Source organism: Chiloscyllium punctatum, chromosome 23 (genome assembly GCF_047496795.1).
Source record: "Chiloscyllium punctatum isolate Juve2018m chromosome 23, sChiPun1.3, whole genome shotgun sequence".
Taxonomy (NCBI): domain Eukaryota; kingdom Metazoa; phylum Chordata; class Chondrichthyes; order Orectolobiformes; family Hemiscylliidae; genus Chiloscyllium; species Chiloscyllium punctatum.
The window spans coordinates 26,178,966-26,200,476 of NC_092761.1; the positions used below are offsets into that span (position 1 = coordinate 26,178,966).

The 21,511-nt window shown below is 44.9% G+C and overlaps 1 long non-coding RNA gene across 2 annotated transcripts in view; it reads right to left on the bottom strand.

The window, feature by feature from the left end:
• The window catches only part of LOC140493968 (uncharacterized), a 32,690-nt gene extending 12,693 nt beyond the window's left edge, over positions 1 to 19,997 (bottom strand). Inside the window, exons 1-4 of one of the 2 annotated variants that reach the window (XR_011963812.1) lie at positions 19,930 to 19,997; positions 16,740 to 16,826; positions 12,925 to 13,029; positions 7,925 to 8,031 (exon numbers count right to left, since the gene is read on the bottom strand). This is a non-coding gene — a long non-coding RNA (uncharacterized lncRNA). Of the gene's footprint in view, positions 1 to 2,402; positions 2,507 to 5,038; positions 5,122 to 7,924; positions 8,032 to 12,924; positions 13,030 to 16,739; positions 16,827 to 19,929 lie in introns of those variants that run through there. The other variant, XR_011963813.1, reaches the window with a different exon arrangement.
• Between the last annotated feature and the right edge of the window lie 1,514 nt (positions 19,998 to 21,511).

Consider the following 21,511-nt stretch of genomic DNA (forward strand, 5'->3'; position numbering starts at 1 on the left):
TTTGTGTCCTCGGCAACTCCAATTGTGGAGTGATATAGATGGACAACAGCTTACCATAGGTTAACAACCTCATGTCGAAGCCCCCTACCCCACACACCAGGCCTCGTTCTCACAGCCTGCCATTACACACTACCTATGGTTAGCCACTAACAGTCTCCATTAACAGCTAGTCACCCTCCCCCAGCCAGATCGTTATCCTTTATCCAACTGTTCTTCTCACTCTATCCCCACCTATCCTTTACTCCTTTTATATTCCCCCCCACACTTAATTCTGCACATAAACTGACTTTTTTTCTCAGTAACATCTGTCTTAAGGAAGGGACACTGGGTCTGAAACTTTAACTCTGATTTCTCTTCACAGATACTGTCAGACCTGCTGAGCTTTTCCAGAACCTCCTGGTTGTTGTTTCTGATTTACATCTTCCGCAGTACTTTTGGTTTTAATTTCCCGGGAGTTTGTAATTCAGGTCCCACAGCCTCTGTCCCAGTCTCTGCTGTCTCTCCCAACCCCAAACAGTGACACTGCACCTGCACAGCTCATGGACAGGTGTTGTCTTGCTGGCCACACCCCTCATTCACTCCCATTGGCTGCAGGACCACACAGCCTCTCCTCCTATTGGTCTGGAGCTGCCGTCAATCAGCCAGGCCCCATTGTGATGAGAGTGGAGGGCTCCTCCCTCTCTCTGCCCTGAGATGAGCTTCATCATTCACAGTGAATGGGGCAGTATCACAGAGCACAGGGCCTGGGGGCTATTCAGCCCATTGGGGCTGTACTCTCTCCCTCTGGAGATGCTGCAAATCTGTCCCAATTCCCCTTCTATTTGCCCACAGCCCCCCAAATCTTTCCTTAAGAAGTAAAATTCCAAGTCTGTTTCAGAATACCTGCTGAATCTGTGTCGTTCAGACTGTTCCAGATGCTCAGAACTTACTGAGTAAAATAATGTTCATATTTTCAACTTGTATTATTTGCCAATTACTTGAAAGTAGTTACTAAAGATTGTGACAGTGTTAACAATTCCTCTCTCTCTCTGCAAATTCAAGACCTTGGAACCAAATCTGTACCAGATCGAAATCACTGCTTCACCTTCTCAGCTCCAAGAATAATTATCTGTGCTTCAGCTAGCTCTCCGCAAAAGAGAGGAATGCATCTTAGTTTATTAAGATCAAAGAAACAGACCTTCGGTCCAATTCGACCATGCCAACAAGGAATCCTAAACTAATGGATTCCCATTTACCATCTATTGGCCTGTATCCATCAAAACCCTTCCTACTCATGTACCCAATTGGAAGCCTTTTAAATGTTGTGATTTTATCAGCCTCCACTACTTCATCTGGTAGCCCCTCCCATACACACACCACATTTTGGAGAGGCTGACACATGGATGTTGCAGTATTTTATCTCAAATTGTACACGTAGAATGATGGAACTTTCTTTTAAACATTGCTAAAAAGGGAGGCAATGGCTTAATGGTATTCCTGCCAGATGAGTGATATGTACAGTGTTCTGAGGATTAGGGTTAGAATCCCAACATGGCTGATGGCAGCATCGGAATTCAATACAATCTAGAATGGAAAGGCGAATGATGACCATGAAACTCTTGTCGATTGTTAGAAAACCTATCTGGTTCACTAATGTCCTGTAGGGAAGGAAACGGTCATCCTCACCTGGTCTGGCCTACATGTGACTCCAGACCCACAGCAATGTGGTTAACTCTCAACTGCCCTCAGAAAAAAATACTTTATAAACTGTTAACAAATACTCCGCAGGTATCACTTAAAAACTGGCTGTTCCCATTGGGACCGTGAATTTCTGAACAGCCTGAACTAAAACGGAGTTTCAGCTTCACCTTCTCCCTGTCTCACATCAGTCTGTCTACACCCAACTCCAGAACACTCTCATTGAGCCAAGCAGCCCTCACAGTGCAGCCCTGTCATTTTCATTGTCTGCTCATACCTACATTGCCCTCAGCCTCCTGTACTGTTCCAATGTATCTCAATGGGAGCTCAGGGACAGCACCTCATCTTTCAGCTCAGCCCTTTGTAACCCCAGAGTCAACATGGACCTCAGCAGTTTCTGAATGAACAGACAGTTGTCAGAACCTGGAACATTCCACCTGAAAAGGTACTGGAATTTGAGTCCAAAAGGATTTTTAATGGGAAGTTTACAGCTTAACATCATGAAGTGGGTGATTGATTGGGTCTAAATCTGAGAGTTCTTACAAAGAGACGAGGTGTCATCTGGATAAATCTGTGCTCCCTCTCAGGCCAATATCTCCTTCCTCAGCTGCAGGGCCCAGAACAGAGCACACACCCAAAGGACGATCCAACCATGAATTTGTACATCTTTCTGCTTAACAAAAATATTGGAGATATTTTCCCACAAACAGAACAGACAAACCTTTCTCCTTTCACAGTTAAATGCCAATGATATTCAGATCCTGATGACTCCATTGACTGTAAAAACTTGCTTTTGAGATCCCAGCCTCAATTATTCTGATTTAATATCCTATGAAATGAATTCACAAAACAAAACTCTCTGGAAGAATATAAAGACATACTTTTCTCTTGGTATGTGCTTAATGTGTAAATGCCTCTCTTCAAATCGCACCCCCCGTCCTAGGAAGGGAACATGCACATGTGCCTCACCTGTACCTTGCCCCCAATAAAGATGGCGGCCACATCCCAGGGCCTGTCACTGCCTAAGGGCCGCAGCCATTTTCCCATCTGCTGCAAACGCGGGACTAAGAGTTCTAATTCAGACTTACAAACCACACAGAGTGTAATTAAAACGTCCCAGTCTAAAGTGACTCATTATCTCCCTGTCTCTGAGGCCACTCTCCCCTTCCCTGTTTGTGTCTCTCACATTCACCGACGGCCGAGTCACGTGGCACTGCACAGGCAGAGTTACTGATGACGTGTCATCCCACTGGCCACGCCCCTCATTCACTCCCATTGTTTGGATGACCAGCTGGTTCCACTTGGCCCACCAGTCCCACCATTTTTTCCTATTGGTCCGAAGCTGCCATCGATCAGCTGGACCCCATTATGAGGTCAGTACTGGGATCCTCCCCCTGTCTGAATCAAACCCAGAAGGTGTATGGATGGTGTCAATCAGGAACAACAAGCAGAAGGTGCTGGGAAAGCTCAGCAGGTCTGGCAGCATCTGGGAACAGAAATCCAGTGGTCCTTCCTCAGATCTGATGGGAGCTGGGAAAATTAGAATCTCGACAGCATGGAAACAGGCTATTCGGCCCAAAACATCCACAGCATTGCTCCGAAGAGTATCCCACCCAGACCCATTCCCATTCCCCTACCCTACTACTGTATATTTCTCCTGACTAATGCACCTAACCTATACATCCCTGAGCATTATGGGAAATTTAGCTTGGCCAATTCAACTAACCTGCAGATCTTTGTATTGCAGGAGATAGGCGTTAAAGTGTAAATAACAGGGAGGGACAGAACCCAAAGAGAGACTGGAGCATTTGGAAAGAAAAAGGAGTGGATTACAATCTGGCTGGGAGGGTGCATGGAGGGGACAGGAACCTGTGTCTGGCAGCATCTCAGTGGAGGTGGCGGAAATGGCGACTGATGATCTATGTTCTGCTGCAAAAACAGACCCTGAGCTTCCAGCTGCCTGCCACTTTAACACACGAGCCTGTTCCCTGGCCAACATCTCGATCTCATGCTTACTGCTGTGTTCCAGTGAAGCCAGAACATACCAAATGGTCCCGTATTTCAATGACTGCAATTTCCCCTCCCATGTAGTCAATACCAGCCAATGTATCTCCTCCACTTCCTGCACCTCTGCTTTTGAAACCCACCCCTCCAACTGCAACAAGGATAGAACTCCCCCCACCAAGTCCTTACCTTCCACCCAGATACATACATCATCCTCTGCCTTTTCCACCACCAACAATCAGACCACACCACCAGATTCTTAAGGTGTTTAATAGAATCAATACTGATGTGTCTAAGGGTAAATACTGAGAGGGGAAGTCTGAAACCAGATTCTGAGCCAGTCACCGAATCAAGGGTTCTGCTTTGGATTCGTCAAGTTTAAGGCAACACTGACACGGGTAAGGGCTTTCAGTAGTAATGGAGCTAGGGTGAAGAGGAGATAAGCAACAGTTTAGAGATTGGAATTCCTGGTGTTTGGGATTGTGTCGATGTCTAATCAGAAGGTCATCTTCGCGTCAGATATAACAGCAGTATTGTGAAGAGTCTAGTTCTGCTGCATAGTTCCCAGTGAGAGGGAGAGGTCCAGCAGTAAGGGAAAGGAGTGTGTAAGGCAATGGGTTTAACCTTGACAATGTTTCATTGGAGGAAACTGCACCTAATCGAGTAGTGGGAATGTGGTAAGCAGTTTGATAACTGAGTAACAGTGGAGTAATGGAGAGGGATGATGGGGAGGGAGAGCTGGGCATTGTCAGTGTACATGTGAAACCCAACATGGTACTTTTGCACAATGTCACCTCCTGGCAGTATGTAGGCAAGATACAGGAGGGGCCAAGGATAGATCCATGAGGGACACCAAATGCAAGGAATTCAGGAAGGAAAGGGAGAGTGGAGATGGAGCAGGATTTTCCAACAACCGTGAGGTCAAATGTCAGTTTTTCACAGAATGGGAGAGAAGGACATAACCAGAAAAGACAGAACAAGGAACAATGTCTGTGAATCGGTGAGGGGGACTGATGAGGAGAAAAGAGAGTTGGAAAGTCTATGGTTTAGTGAGATTAGGGTTAAGGGTCAAGGTGAGCTCTGATAAGGCTTGACATGAGATGAGATTGGAGAAAGATGTAGGTTTGGACAAAAACCAGGAACACCACGTGAGGCAGTTTGGCTCGGCGGGCGAGTGGGAGGGAGGGAGGGAGGGAGGGAAGCAGCAGATCGGATTATCTCAGTCTTAGTGACAGAGAAACTCCATGTGCTCCAAACTCTTGCTGTTAGAGAGAAGGATGGAGGAGACAGGATGATGGACAGTGTTTCACAAAGAAACAAAACCTGGGTAAGTGATATTTAAAGTGAGTGAACAAACCTAATGTATTTAACGTTTATCCAAAATATTAAAACAAACGACTGAAGTCCTGGTTCGAATCCCATCTTGGCAGATGGCGGAATCTGAATTCAAGAAAAAATAACTGGAATTAGGAATCTCCTGATCTCCATGGAAACATTGTCAATGGCAGAAAAAACCCTGCCAACCTGACAGTGGCCCAGCAACCTACTCACTGTATTAATCACTGCAAAGTCTCAACAAAGGAATGAAACTGGATGGACCACTCGTCATCTAAGAAGGAACCAGAAAATACAACCACAGAATCAGCCCTCTCGATGGTGCCATGTCCTCCAGACTAACATCTGGATTTTGGTGCCAAAATGTGCAGAGCTGTCTCACAGACCAATCAAGGAACAGCCTGACATAGTCATAATCATGAAATCATCCCTTACAGACAATGACCAGACACCACCATCACCATCCCAAGGTATTGAGATTGTGATGATGGAAAAGCACAACAGGTCAGGCAGCATCCGAGGAGAAGGAGAATCGATGTTTCGAGCCTAAGCCCTTCATCAGCCTGACCTGCTGTGCTTTTCCAGCACCAGACCCTTGACTCTGATCTCCAGCATCTGCAGTCTTCACTTTCTCCTGTAATCTCTGGATATGTCCTGCCCCACCAGCAGGACAGACCAAGCAGATATCGTGGCATAAGACAGGGAGGATTTGCCCTTGCAGTACTCAGCATTGACTACGGACACTAGGAAATCTCATGGCTCCTTCTGATTACCACGTCCCGTCCTCCATCGGCTGATAGATCAGTTCTCCTTCATGTTGAGCAACATTTGAAGGAAGCACTGAGGAAGTAAAATGGTGTCAAACGTATTCTGGGTACAGGATTTCAATGTCCACAATCGAGACTAACTCTGCAACAGAATTACTGACTGAGCTGGCCAGGTCCTGAAGGGCATAGCTGCTCAACTGAGTCTGCAGCGGGTGGTGAGGAACCAACAAGAGTGTAAAACATACTTGATCTCATTGTTATGAATTGACCAGCGGCAGATATATTTGGCCATGACAGTATCAGTACGAGCGACCATCACACATTCCTTTTGGAGACACAAGTCTTGCCTTAAAGTTGAGAAAAACCTGCATTGTGTTGAGTGACACTATCACCGTTCTAAATGGGACAGATTTTGAAGAGATGTAGATCTCAAACTGGGTATCTCTGAGGCACTGTGGGACATCAACAGCAGCAGAACTGTACTCCAGCACAATCTGTAATCTGATGCGTTTGTAAGTCTGGCACTCGCCCGTCACAATGGACAGTAAAGGAGGGCCTGCCAAGAGTAGCACCAGGAAGACCTAAAAATGAAGTGCCAACCTGGACCTAAAAATGAAGTGCCAACCTGGTGAAGCTACCAAACAGGACCATCTGCATATCAAACAGCATCAGCAGCAAACAACAGATCTAAACGGTCCCACAACCAATGGAACAGATCGGAGCTCTGCAGTTCTGCCACACCCAGTTGTGAACGGTGATGGACAATTAAACAACTCACTGGAGGAAGCATCACAGATATCCCCACCCTTACTGATGGAGGGGCCTCACACATCCATGCACCAGATAAGATGACAGCATTTGCAGCAATCTTCAGCCAGACGTGTCAAGTGGATGATCCATCTCAGCCTTCTCCAGTGGTTTCTAACATCACAGATGTGAGTTTTAAGCCAGTTCGGTTGAGTTTGAATAACATCAAGAAATGGTTAAGTAGTGCAAAGGCTACGGGCCCTGCCAACATTCTGGCAATAATACTGATATCTTGTGCTCCAGAACTTGCCACCCACCAAACCACGTCCCGCTCCTGCACTGGCATCTACCGACAATGTGGAACATTGCCCAGGGATGTTCAACACAAAAATACAGAGCAAATCCAACCCAGCCAATTTCCCTCTATCAGTCCACACTTGATCAGCAGTAAAGTGATGGAAAATGTCATCAACAGGGCTACCAAGCAGCAGCTGCTCAGTAACAGCCAGCTGAGTGACACTCATTTTAGGCTCCACCAGGGCCACTCAGCTCCCGATTGTGATACCACCCTGATTCACAACCTGACAACCAGGTGAATCCCAGAGGTGAGGTGAGGGTGACAGCCCAGTCCCACTACAAGATCACTAATTCCAGCTGATTCCACCCTAATCTCAGCTCATTTACTAAAACTCTCATCCATCGTGTGTTATCTCCAGACTTCATTATCCAAACACACTCCTGGCCAGCTTCCCACATTCAACCTCCCTGTAATTTCAAGAAAATCTAAATCTCTGCTGCCCAAGTACTCCCTCGTACCAAAACTTGTTGATCCATCAAAAGGCTGCTATTCATAATCAACAACATAGAGCCACAGAGATGTACAGCATGGAAACAGACCCTTCAATCCAACCCGTCCATGCCGACCAGATATCCCAACCCAATCTAGTCTCACCTGCCAGCATCCGGCCCACATCCCTCAATTTAAAATTCTCACCCTTGATTTAATTCCTGATTGTGATCATCCCAAGCTCGCCGCATCACACATCCTTGAAGACTTCGACAACCCATTCTGTTCGAGACTCCCAATGATTGTTAATTCATTACTTCACCTGTGTGGCTGTTTCTAAAGTTGCTGAAGCAGCTTGGTCTGAAATTCGCAGCTAAAACCTCACAGGTCTGCTTTCCTCCTTTAAGACATTCCTCAAAACCTGCTTATTTGGCAATGCTTTTGGTCACCTGTCCTAATATCACCATCTCTGGCCTGATGTTGAAAATTCTCAATAATATTTTTGTGGAATTATAAGCAGGATAATAAAAATACAAACTGTTGTTTATTTGGATATTACCTTCAGATCTTTACTGTTGCTGAATGAATACTCTGTAATGTCTCTTACCTAACCACATTGTGGAAGCACCTCCACCACACAAACTGCAGCTGTACAAGAAAGTCAAACATCACCCTCTCCACAGGCAACAGGACTTTGGCATTAATCACTGGTATCTATGGAAGGAGAAACACAGTTGATGTTTCAGGGAGTGCAAAATAGATTACAGGGAATGAAAATGGTGCAGAATGTGATAGTCAGAAATGGAAGGAAGATACACTTGCTTATTGGAAAAAGGAATTCTTGACTGCTAAAGATTTTACAGAAAATATTGATAAGCAACACATGGTCAGGGGCTGGGTGGCAGTGAAAAGTTAACTTACAAAAATGTCTGTAAAAATAATAGCAAAATACCAAACAGACCAAAAATACACCCATTGTTCGAAATTGAGGAAGCTCGATATTGACAAAGTGGTCATGAGGGAGCCCAGAGATGAAGCAGAGCAGTATAAGCTGTTATGATCCCACAGTCATAGAGATGTATAGCACCGACACAGACCCTTCGGTCTAACACATCCTTGCCAAACAGGTATCCGAACCTAGTCTATTCCCATTTGCCAACACTTGGCCCATATACCTATAAAAGCTTCCTAATCATATCATGTGTCCATTGAGATGCCTTTAACATGTTTTAATTGTACTAGCCTCCACCACTTCCTCTGGCAGCTCATTCCACCCACTGCATGAAAGAGTTGTCCTTTAGGCCCCTTTGAAATTTTATCTGTTCACCCTAAAGCAATGCCCTCTACATCTGGACACCATCACTCCAGGGAAAACACCTTGTTCATTTACTCTGTTCAGGCCCCTCATGATTGTATAAACCTCCATAACATCACCACTCAGCCTATAGCACTCCAGGGAAAACAGCCCCAGCCTTTTATGCCTCACCCTACAGCTCAAATCCTCCAACCCTAACAACATCCTTGTAAGTCTTTTTTCGAAACCTTTCAAGTTTCACAGCACCCTTCTGATAGGAGGCAGGCCAGAATTGCACACAATATTCCAAAAGTGGCCTAACGAATGTCCTATACAGCAACATGACCTCCCACATCCTATGATCAATGTTCTAACCAATAAAGGAAAATATACTGAACACCTTCTTCATCTTCCTATCGACCTGCAACTTGACTTGCAAGGACTATGAACCTGCAGTCCAAGGTCTCTTTATTCTGCAAACGTCTCCAGGGCCTTGCCATTCAGTGTCTAAGTCCTGCCGTGATTTGCTTTTCCAAACTGCAGCACCTAACATTTATCTAAATTAAACCCCATCTGATCAATATATCATTGTAATCTGAGGTAACCTTCTTCATTTGTATGACCTGCAAACTCATTTACGATACCAAATTATTTAAATGAATGACGAAACAAATCCAGAAATAAACATCCATTTCTCTGAGTTTGAATGTGCTCTGTGAAAATCCTGCCCAATGACTCTGTACCAGGAGAAAGGCTGCACCTTGCCCCCTACAAAGCTGGTGGCTCTGCACGTGTCCAGTGAATTTTTGCCCCAAATAAAGATGGCGGCACACACCCATGCCTGCAGCCACACTGAGGCAATTCCCCGTTTACTGAAAATACGATACTGGGATGTTCAAATTTGTGTTTTCCGATGTGCACATTTTGTTTGCAAAACCTCTCCACTCATACAGAATCTCTCTCACCTCCTGCGGTTCCACAGACAGCCTTGATGATTTTTGCGGGTACCTATTCTCTGCCTGGTTACTCGTTTGTCCTTAGTGTATTTGTACAATCACTTTGGATTCTCCTTAAACCTATTTCCTGAAGCTATCTCACGTCCCCTTTTTGCCCTCCTGGTTTACCTCGAGTATACTCTTACTGCCCCTATACTCCACTAGGGATTCACACAAAAACAGCTCTCTGTACCTGCCATATGCCTCCTTCATTTTCTTGACCAGGCCCTCAATTTCTTTCAATAGGCTGCATTCTCTACACCTACCAGTCTTGGCCTTAACAGGAACACATTGTCTGTGTACTCTTGTTGTCGCAGGCCTATGGAGGCAATGGCAGATGAGGACAGAGAAGCAATCATTCTCAGTAAAGAGGTGGTGTTGGGAAAGATAACAGCCTAAAGGTAGATGGGTCTCCTGGCCCTGATGGAATGCATCCCAGGGACTAAAAGAGATGGGGGGGGGGGGGGGGGGGGGAGGGGGGTAGTAACAAATAGACCTCGTGATAATTCACTACCATTTGTTGGATTCTGGGATGGTTTTGACAGACTGGAAGCTGCAAATGTGGTGCCACTATTTTTCAAAAAGGACCCGTTAGCTTAACTTCTGTAGTGGGGAAAATGCTTGAATCTCTCAAGGAAGTAGTGGTGAGATATCTGGGTAGAAATTGTCTCATTGAGCAGACAAAGCATGGATTCATTAAAGGCAGGTCACGTTTAACGCATTTACTGGAATTATTTGAGGATACAACGAGTGCGTTGGACAAGATGGACTCGGTGGATGTGATGTACCTGGATTTCCAGAAGGTATTCAATAAGTTGCCACATAAAAGGCTGCTGTATAAGGTAAAGATGCATGGCATTATGGGTAATTATCATTGATACAGGATCGGTTAACCAACAAAAAATAAAGAATGGGGATAAACGGGTGTTTGGATTAGTGTTGGCACTACAACTGTTTGCAATTTACACAAATGTTTTGGAGTTGAGGACCAAGTGTACGGTGTCAGAGTTCACATTTGATACAAAGATGAGGTAGAGCAATGTCTGCAGAGGCCTCTGTCAGTCTGCACAGGGACACAGATAGGTTAAGTGAGTGGGTAAGGGTCTGGCAGATGGAGTTCAATGTTGGGATATGTGAGGTCATCCATTTTGGTCGGACTAACAGCAAACTGGATGATGAAATGGTGAAAACGTGCACCATGCTGCTGTACAGAGGGAGCTGGGTGTCCTTGTGCATGAATCACAGGAAGTTGGTTTGCAGGTGCAGCAGGTAATTAAGGCAGTGAAGGGAATATTGTCCTTCATTGCTAGAGGGATGGTTATGCTGCAGCTGTACAGGGTGCTGGGGAGGCCACACCTGGAGTACTGTGTACAGGTTTGGTCTCCTTACTTCAGGAAGGATGTACTGACACTGGACGGAGTACAGAGGAGGTTCACTAGTTTGAGTTGGGAGTTGAGGGTTGGTGTATGTGGAGAGATTGAGAAAACTGGTTCTATAGTCATTGTAATTTAGAAGAATGGGAGGTTGCATCAGAAAAAATAAAATTATGAAGGGAGTAGATAAGATAGAAGCAGGGAGGCTATTTCCACTGGGGGCGGGTCAAACTACAGAGCATTACCTCAAAATAAGGGGGAGCAGATTTAGGACTGAGTTCAGGAGGAGCTTCTTCAGCTAAAGGGTTGTGAATCTGTGGAATTCCCTGCCGAGTGCAGCATTTGACATTATCAACTTGACTATCGTTAGGTCAAAATGTAGATTTGTGAACAGGAAAGGAATGAAGGGTTATGGTGAGAGAGCAGGAATGTGGAGCTGAGGCCATGAAAAGATCAGCCCTGATCTTATTGAATGGTAGAGCAGGCTTGAGGGGCCAGATGAAAGTTCTTGCCTTGTGCCATCAAAATTGGCCTTTGTCCAATTCAGAACCTTAACTTTTCAATCTGGTCTATTATTTTCTGTAACTATTTTAAAAATAGAATTATCAGAGAATCCCAACAGTGTGGAAACAGGTCATTCAGCCCATCACATTGATACTGACCCTGAAAGCCTCCTAACCTGCCCCTGTAACATTGCATTTCCCAGGGCCACCCAACCTGTACATCCCTGAACATTATGCGCAATTCAGCCCGGATTATCCACCCAACCTGCACATCTTTGGACTGTGGGAGGAAACCAGAGGGCCCAGACGAAATCCATGCAGAAAACCCCGATAAGGTGATCATCCCATTCTCATTTCCCAGTTCCACCTAAATAACTTCACTGACCATACTCCCAGAAATATCCTCCCTAAGCAAAAACATAATGCTATTTCGAATCAAAAATGCCACTCCCCCCTCCTCTCTTATCCCCCTTTCTATCCTTGCTATAGCATCTATACCCTGGGAACATTAAGCTGCCAGGCCTATCCATCCCTGAGTGATGCCTCTGTAATTGCTAGAATATCCCAGTGCCATGTTCAAAACCATACCCTGAGCTCATCTGCCTTCCCTGTCAGGTGACTTCTATTGAAGTAAATGCAGTGCAACTGCTCAGTCCGTCTTCATTCTGTGCCTTGCCCTTGCCTGCCTTGACTATTTGACTTCTGAACTGTACCAGCCTCAGACATACCTCTTTTCTCACTATCTTCTTGGGTTTACACCCACTCCCTCACTGGTTTAATGCCTCCCGAGTATCACTGGCAAGTCTCCCTCCCTTCCAATTCAGGTACAATCCATCCTTCTTATGCAGGTCAACTCTACTCCAGAGGAGATCACAACGATCCAAAAAACGTGAATCCTTTTCCCCTGCACCAGCTCCTTAGCCACTCATCCAGCACCTCCTCCTCTGTAATATGGACATTTTTCAAGATGTCACCATTTATTTCCCCACATTCTATATCTCCCATGTACTTCTTCACAGTAAACACTAATGCAAAATACTTGTCTCCGTATCTCGCCCATCGCCTGCAGCTCCACACAATGGCTGCCTTGCTGATCTTTGAGGGTCTCTATTTTCTCCCTAGTTAGCCTTTTTTTCTTCATGTATTTACAAAAGCCCTTCGGATTATCCTTAACCCTATTTGCCAAAGCTATCTCACGTCCCTTTTTTGCCTCCTGATTTCCCTCTTAATTATACTCCTACTGCCTTTATACTCAAAAATTTTTTTGATTGGAATAAATGCAAAATATAACATCTTGACAAAACAAACGAGGGCAGGACTTATACTCAATAAAAGTAGAGCCTTGAGTAGTGATATGGGAACAAAGAGACCGAGGGCTTCAGGTCTTTGAAATTTGTGTTACATGTAGACAGGGTGGTTAAGAAGGTGCTTAGCAAACTTACCTTTATTTTTCAGAACTTTGAGTCCAGGAGTTGGGACGTTATGTTGAGGATGTACAGGACGTTGGGGAGGCCTCTTCTGGAATACTCTGTCCAGTTCAGGTTGTGCTGTTATAGGAAGGATATTAAATTGGAGCAGGTTCAGAAGAGATTTACCAGCATGTTGCCATGAATGGAGGGATTGTGTTCTAAGGAGAGGCTGGATAGGCTGGGAATTTTTTTCACTGGCGTGCACAAGGTTGAAGGATGACCTTATTAGAGGTTTACAAAATCAGAAAGAGTGTAGATAAGGTGAATGGCCGGGGGAGAGGGGGATTCAAAACTCGGGTGCATTCATTTTGAGAAGAAATGAGAAAGATTTGAGGAAAGACATTAGGGTTTTTAAAAAAAAATTACACACGTGGAATGAACTTCCAGAGGAAGCGGTAGCTGTGAATACAATTACAATATTTAAAAGACCTGCAGATAAGTACATAAATAGGAAATATTTGGATGGATATTGACCAATCAGAGGCAGGTACAATTAGTTCAGTTTGGAATTATGGTCGGCATGGACTGGTTGGACCACAGGGCCTGTTTCCTTGCTGTATAAGTTAGGACTCTAATTCTCACTAACTCTAAATTCCTCCATCCTCAACTCTCCCGATCACTGTCACTTCATCCAGCCTCACAACTCTTCTTTATTTATAGAATTCCTCACCAGCCACAGAACGCTCCCTATCTCATGTCCTCCAGTTTCTCAGATCTCTGTGATATGTGCCTTTCTTTAGTTCCAGCCTTGAGGATGCCCTCATTCACTCCGATTGGTTGGAGGACAAACTGGTACAACCTGGTCCTCCAGTACTGCCCTCTGCCCCCCATTGGCCTGCGCTGACATCAATCATCGGGGCCCATTGTGATGAGAGTGGAGGGCTCCTCCCTCTCTCTGCCCTGGGATGAGCTTCAACATTCACAGTCAATGGGGCAGTATCACAGAGCACAGGGGCTGGGGCTATTCAGCCCATTTGGGATGTACCCTCTCCCTCTGGAGATGCTGCAAATCTGTCCCAGTACCCTTCCCATTTGCCCATAGCCCCCCAAATCTTCCCTTAAAAAGTAAAATTCCAAATCTGTTTATGAATAACTGCTGAGTCTGTGTCCAGCTGCCATTCAGACTGTTCCAGATACTCAGAACTTACTGAATAAAATAATGTTCACATATTCACATTATTTGCCAATTACCTGAAAACAGTTACTAAAATTGTGACATTGTTAACAATTCCCCTCTCTCTGCAGATTAGATATCCTAGAAACAAATTTGCACCTGGTCAAAATCACTGCTTAACCTTCTCAGCTCCAAGGACAATTATCTGTGCTTCTGCTAGCTCTCCACAAAAGAGGAACACATCTTATTTTCAGTTATTAGTGTCATAGAGATGTACAGCACAGAAACAGACCTTTGGTCCAATTGGTCCATGACAACTCGGAATCCTCAACAAATGGAGCCCCATTTGCCAGCTATTGGTCCGTATCATATTCACGTACCCAATCGGATGCCTTTCAAATGTTGTAATTGTATCAGCCTCCACTACTTCATCCGGCAGCTCATTCCACACATACACCACACACAGCTTGAAAACTTTGCTCCTTAGATCCATTTTTAATCTTTGCCCTCTCAACTTAAGCCCATGTGATCTTATTTTGAACCCACCTAACTGGGGGGAAAAGACCCTGGCTGTTCACCTTATCCATGCCCCTTATGATTTTATAAATCTCCATGAAGTCACCTCTCACTCTTTGACTCTCCAGGGAAATTAACCCTGGCCTATTCAGCCTCTCCCTGTAGCCCAAATCCTCCAACCCTAGCAAAGTCTTTGTAAATCTTGTCTGAACTCTTTCAAGATTCACAACATCCTTTCCAGAACAGGGAATTTCGAACTTAAAACATAATTCCTGAAATGGCTTAATCAATGTCCTGTCCAACCACAATTTGATGTCCCAGCTTCTGTACTCAATGCATTGACCAATAAATATAAGCATACCAAACACCACCTTCACTTGTCTGCCTACCTGCGACTCTACTTTCAAGGAACAATGAACCTGTACTCCATGGTCTCTATGTTCAGCATCATTCCCAAGGACTTTAAGTGTACAAGTCTTGCCCTGATTTGCCTTTCCAAAATCCAACAGCTTACATTTGTCTAAATTGAACCCAGTCTGCCATTCCTCGCTCCAATGGCCCATCTGGTCAAGATACTGTTGCATTCTGAACTAACCTTCTTCATTGTCCACTACACCTCCAATTTTGGTGTCTTCTGTAAACCCACTGATCATATCTCATCTCTTCACATCCAAGTCATTTATTTAAGGACACAATATCCATTCCTGCAGGACAATGCTGCTCACAGGCCTCCAGTCCACAAAGCAACCCTCCATCGCCACCCTCTGCCTCCTACCTTCAAGCCAGTTTTGTATCCAAATGGCTGGTTCACCCAACATTTCATGTTATCTAACCTTGCTAACCAGTCTGCTTTGTGGAACATCGTTCAGGGTCCATATAGACAACGTCCACAGTCTGCCTTCATCAATCATCTTTGTCACATCTTCAAAATAACTCAATCAAGTTAGAGAGAGAGAATTTCCCACACACAAAGCCACGTTGACTATCACTAATCATTCCTCATTTTTCCAAATACATGTAAATCCTGTCCCTCAGAATCCCTTCCAACAACTTACCTACCACTGACGTTAGGTTGACTGTTCTCTTGTTCCCTGGCCTTTCCTTACCACGTTTTTTAAATAATGGCACCCATCTTCCAGCACCTCACCTGTCACAAACATTGATATAAATACCTCAGGGAGGGGCACTGCCATCACCTTCCTAGCTTTCCACAAATTTCTGGGATACACCTGATCAGGTCCCAGGGATTTATCCACCTTGCTACTGTTTAAGACATCCAGTAGTTCCTCCTCTGTAATATAGACACTTTTCAAGTTATCACTATTTATTTCTCCAAACTCTCTAGAATAGAATAGCATAGTATTTCTCCCACCTCCTGTTGTTCATAGATGGCCTTGTTGATCGTTAAGGGGTCCTATTCTCTGTCTGGGTATTATTTTATCCTTAAAGTATTTGTAGAATCTCTTTGGATTCTCCTTAAACTATTTCCTAGAGATATTTCAAGTCCCCTTTTTGCTCTCCTGATTACCCTCGAGTATATTCCTGTAAAAATGTGATCCTGTACTCCCAATTCCGCCGCCTCTGCCATATCTGCTCCCAGGAGAAGCAATTCCACTCCAGGACATCCCAGAAAGGTTTCCTCTTTCAAGGACCGCATTTCCCTCCCACTTGATCAACAATGCACTCCAACGCATATCCTCCACTTCCTGTACCTCTGCCTTCCCCCCACCCTCCAACAACAATAAGAATATAATCCCCCACTCCTCACCTGCCACCCACTAATCTCCATTAACCTCTGCTATGACCGCTACCTACAGTCAGACCCCACCACTAGGGATATATCTCCCTCCCCAGCCCTTTCTATCTGCCGCAGAGACCATGGGATGTTTGGTGCTGATGTGCTGCCCCACGGATACCTCAGTCACTCACCCTACCAAATGGCCGAGTGAGATTATCACTAGATGGATAATCCAGACACCCAGATAATGTTCTGGGGCCCAGGGTTTGGATCCCGTCACGGCAGTCAGTGGAATGTGAATTCAATAAAAATTTGGAATTAAGAATCTATTAAAGACCATGAATCCATTGTTGATTATTGCAAAAAAAAACCTCATCAGATTCACCAATATCCTTCAGGGAAGGAATCTGCCATCCCTACCTGGTCTGGCCTACATGTGACTCCAGACCTACAGCAATGTGGTTGACTCTTTACTGCCCTTTGAGCCCAGCCAGTGACACCCTCATCCTGTGAATGAATAACAAAGAAGGTCAAGTCTTGTACACAACTATACTGTTCTTACAGATAAGTGATCTCTTAGTAAATTTGCTTCTCAACTCCCTGCTGACTATTGGGGAAGGGGGTCAACATTACCATCCCAATAAGGAGATCATCCCTTTCTTATTTCTCAGTTCCACCTGTATAACCTGCCTCGATGTACTCCCAGGAATACCCTCTTGAAGCCCAGCTGTAATGTTATCCCTAATCAAAAATACCTCTCCCCCTGCTCTGTTGCCCCCTTTCTATCTTTGCTATAGCATCTATACAGTGAAACATTAAGCTGCTGGTCCTATCAATCATTAAGTCATGCCTCTGTAATTGCTATAATATCCCAGTGCGATGTTCAAAACCATACCCTGAGCTCCTCTGCCCGACCTATCGGGCCTCCTGCATTGAAAGAAATGCAGTGTAACTGCTCATTCTGTGCCTTGCCCTTGTCTGCCTTGATTGTTTGACGTCTGAACTGTACCAGCGTCAGACTGAGCTCTTCCCTCACTCTCTCTCTGGGTTTACCCACATTCCTTCACTGGTTTAATGCCTCCTGAATAGCACTAGCAACTGTTCCCTTCAGTACAATCCATCCTTCTAATGGAGGGCAATTCTACCCCACAAGAGATTCCAATGATCCAATAATGTGAACTCTTCTATTCCTATGTCATTGATACCAATAAACAACAGCCTCCCCTCAAAATGGTTATTCTCCCCTTTAAGAATATTCTGCTCCCTCTCTGAGAAATCCTTATACAAAAATTACACATTCGAATAATAAACCTTACACTCATCAGGTCATCATAAAAGGATTACATGACACATTGAAGGTTTGGGGAGACCTTTTGAGAGAATGTGATGATTCAAAGGAGAATCTTTAAGCAGCAAATGGGATTGATCTGGAACACAATACTCACACACACAATGCAAATATCCAGATCCTGATATACTGAGTAATTCAATTAGAGTTTAGCAGAATATTTACTGAGATTACCATTTGAACGTCCACCTGTAATACAAGTTTATGAAATCTGTCACTATCAGCTCAAGTTAGAAACTCACACCATCCCCTCCTCGTGGCCCAGGATTACTGTACATATTACCCTAGAGGACATCAGCAGTCAACTCAGGGGGAAATCTGTGGGTTCCTAGGAGATTCCAACTTGAGATCTCATGTGACTGAATAAAGCAGTTCTTTGACACATTGGAGAAAATGATCCAAGCGTCAGTGAGTTATGGGGAACAAGAATTACTTTCTTTTCTTTCATTCTGTGCTGCCGCTCTGCCTCATCAATAAGACATGGGTGTGAAAGGCTAATGCCTAACGATGGGCACGTTGTCTCCATCCTGACCAATGGGTAGGAAGATCCTCCCAATCACTCCAAAGCGTATCCCTAAAAAGATAGCAACTCTGTCTGCTTCCCACTGCCCAGCGCTCCCAGTAAATGTTTGGAAGAATGGGAAGGGGGGATATCTCCTAGAAAAGGCATAACTGTAAAGGTCTAAGAGGATTATGAAAAGGGAGAGATGCACAGGAGAAGGAGGCAACAAGTTGCCAGATGGGGTGTAACTTGGAAAAAATGGGAAATTGCTCATTTTGGAGGAGATAATAAAAGAACAAAGTACTATTTAAATGGTGGAAACTGTAGAAAGCTGCACCACAAAGGGACCAGGGTAATTGTTCAGGAAACACAGAAAGCTATCACACAGTTACAACAAGGGAATCAGGAAGGGGAATCGAATGTTTTGTTTCAAAAATTTTCAGTATTAGGGTTTGGAGTCTCTACCTGAGAGTAACGTGTGAAAGTGCTGGTGAGACCACCATATCTGCAGGAATGAGAGCAGTTTTGGTCCCTTTAGATAAGGAAATGTGTCACTTTATTGGAGGCATTTCAGGGAAGATTCAATGAGATGATCCCTGGTTTGGAGGGATTATCGTTTAAATAAAGGCTGAAAAGGTTGGGACTCTACTCACTGGATTTTGGAGAAAGAGAGGTGATCTCATTGAGACAGATGGGAGTCTTTAGGGGTTTGACAGGATAAATACTGAGAGGATGTGTCTGAGGGTAAACACTGAGAGGGGAGTCTGAAACCCGATTATGAGTCACGGAATCAAGGGTTCTGTTTTGGATTCAAGTTTAAGGCGACACAGATGCGGGTAAGGGGTTTCAGTAGCAATGGAGCTGGGGTTAGGTGGAGAAAAGCAACGTTTAAGAGATTGGAATTCCTGGTGTTGTGATTGTGTGGATGTCTGATCAGAAGGTCACCTTGGGGTCAGATATAACAGCAATATCGTGAAGAGTGAGAGGGAGGGGCTCAGCAGAAAGGTAAAGGCAAGGCAATGGGTTTAACCATGACAATGTTTCATTGGAGGAAACTGCAGCTAATCGAGTAGTGGGAATGTGATAAGCAGTTTGATAACTGAGTAACAGTGGAGTAATGGAGAGGGATGATGGGGAGGGAGAGCTGGGCATCGTCAGTGTACATGTCAAACCTAACACAGTGTGTTTGGATGATATCACCTCCTGGCACTATGTACGTGAGATACAGGAGAGACCAAGGATAGATCGTTGAGGGACACCAAATGCAAGGAATTCAGAAAGGAAAGGGAGAATGGAGATGGAGCAGGATTTTCCAACAACGGTGAGGTCAAATATCAGTTTTTCACAGAATGGGAGAGAAGGACATAACCAAAAAAGACCAACAGACAGAACAAGGAACAATATCTATGAATTGGCGAGGGGGGGGTGATGAGGCAGCAGTGGAGGAAAGAGAGTTGGAAAGTGAGTTTAGCGAGATTAGGGTAAAGGGTCAAGGTGAGCTCTGATAAGGCTTGACAAGACACTGGAGAAAGATGTAGGTTTGGGACAAAAACCAGGAACATCACGTGAGGCAGTTTGACTCAGTGGGCTAGTGGGAGGGAGAGAAGCAGCAGATCGGATTATCTCAGTCTTAGTGACAGAGAAACTCCACGTGCTCCTCACTCGTTGTTGGAGGGGAGGATGGAGGAGACAGGATGATGGACAGTGTTTTACAAAGAAACAAAACCAGGGTTAGTGATATTTAAAATGAGTGATCAGACCTGATGTATTTAGCTTTTATCCAGAATATTAAAACAAACGACTGAAGTCCTGGATCGAATCCCATCTTGGCAGACGGTGGAATCTGAATTCAAGAAAAAAAACAACGTATTAGGAATCTCCTGATCTCCATGAAACCATTGTCAATGGCGAAAAAAATCCTGCCAATCTGATAGCGGCCCAGCAAAGTCTCAACACAGGAATGAAACTGGATGGACAAGTTGGCAACTAACAAGGCACCAGAAAATACAACCACAGAATCAGCCCTCTCGATGGTGCAACGTCCTCCTCACTAACATATGGTTTTTGGTGCCAAAATGTGGAGAGCTGTCTCACAGACTAGTCAAGGAACAGCATGACATAGTCAAACTCACGGAATCATCCCTTACAGACAATGACCAGACACCACCATCACCATCCCGAGATATCGAGAGTGTGGTGCTGGAAAAGCACAACAGTCAGGTAGCATCCAAGGAGAAGGAGAATCGACGTTTCAAGACTAAGCCCGTTATCAGCCTGACCTGCTGTGTTTTTCCAGCACCAGACTCTCGACTCTGATCTCCAGCATCTGCAGTCTTCACTTTCTCCTAAAATCTCTGGATATGTCCTGTCCCACCGGCAGGACAGACCAGGCAGAGGTGGTGGCACAGTGGTGTACAGACAGGGAGGATTTGCCCTGGGAGTGCACAGCATTGGCTCCGGAGACCAGTAGGTCTCATGGCTCCTTCTGATTACCACGTACCGTCCTCCCTTGGCTGATGGATCAGCTCTCCTTCATTTTGAACAGCACTAGGAGGAAGCACTGAGGAAGTAAAATGGTGTCAAACGTACCCTGGGTACAGGATTTCAATGTCCACTATCGAGACTTGGTATGCAACAGAATTACTGACTGAGCTGGCCAGGTCCCAAAGGATATAGCTGCTCAACTGAATCTGCAGCGGGTGGTGAGGGAAGCAACAAGAGTGTAAAACATACTTGATCTCATTGTTATGAATTGACCAGCGGCAGATATATTTGGCCATGACAGTATCAGTACGAGCGACCATCTCACATTCCTGTTGGAGACACAAGTCTTGCCTTAAAGTTGAGAAAAACCTCCATTGTGTTGAGTGGCACTATCATCGTTCTAAATGGGATAGACTTCGAAGAGATGTAGGATCTCAAACTGGGTATCTCTGAGGCACTGTGGGACATCAACAGCAGCAGAACTGTACTCCAGCACAATCTGTAATCTCATGGGTTTGTAAATCCCGCTCGCACCCATCACAATGGGCAGGAAAGGAGGGCATGCCATGAGCAGCACCAGGCTTACCTAAAAATGAAGTGCCAACCTGGTGAAGCTACCAAACAGAACTACCTGCATATCAAACAGCATCAGCAGCAAGCAACAGAGTTAAGTGATCCTACATCCAGTGGAACAGATCGGAGCTCTGCAGTTCTGCCACACCCAGTTGTGAACGGTGATGGACAATTAAACAACTCACTGGAGGAAGCATCACAGATATCCCCACCCTTACTGATGGAGGAGCCTCACACACCATGCACCAGATAAGATAGCATTTGCAGCAATCTGCATCCAGAAGT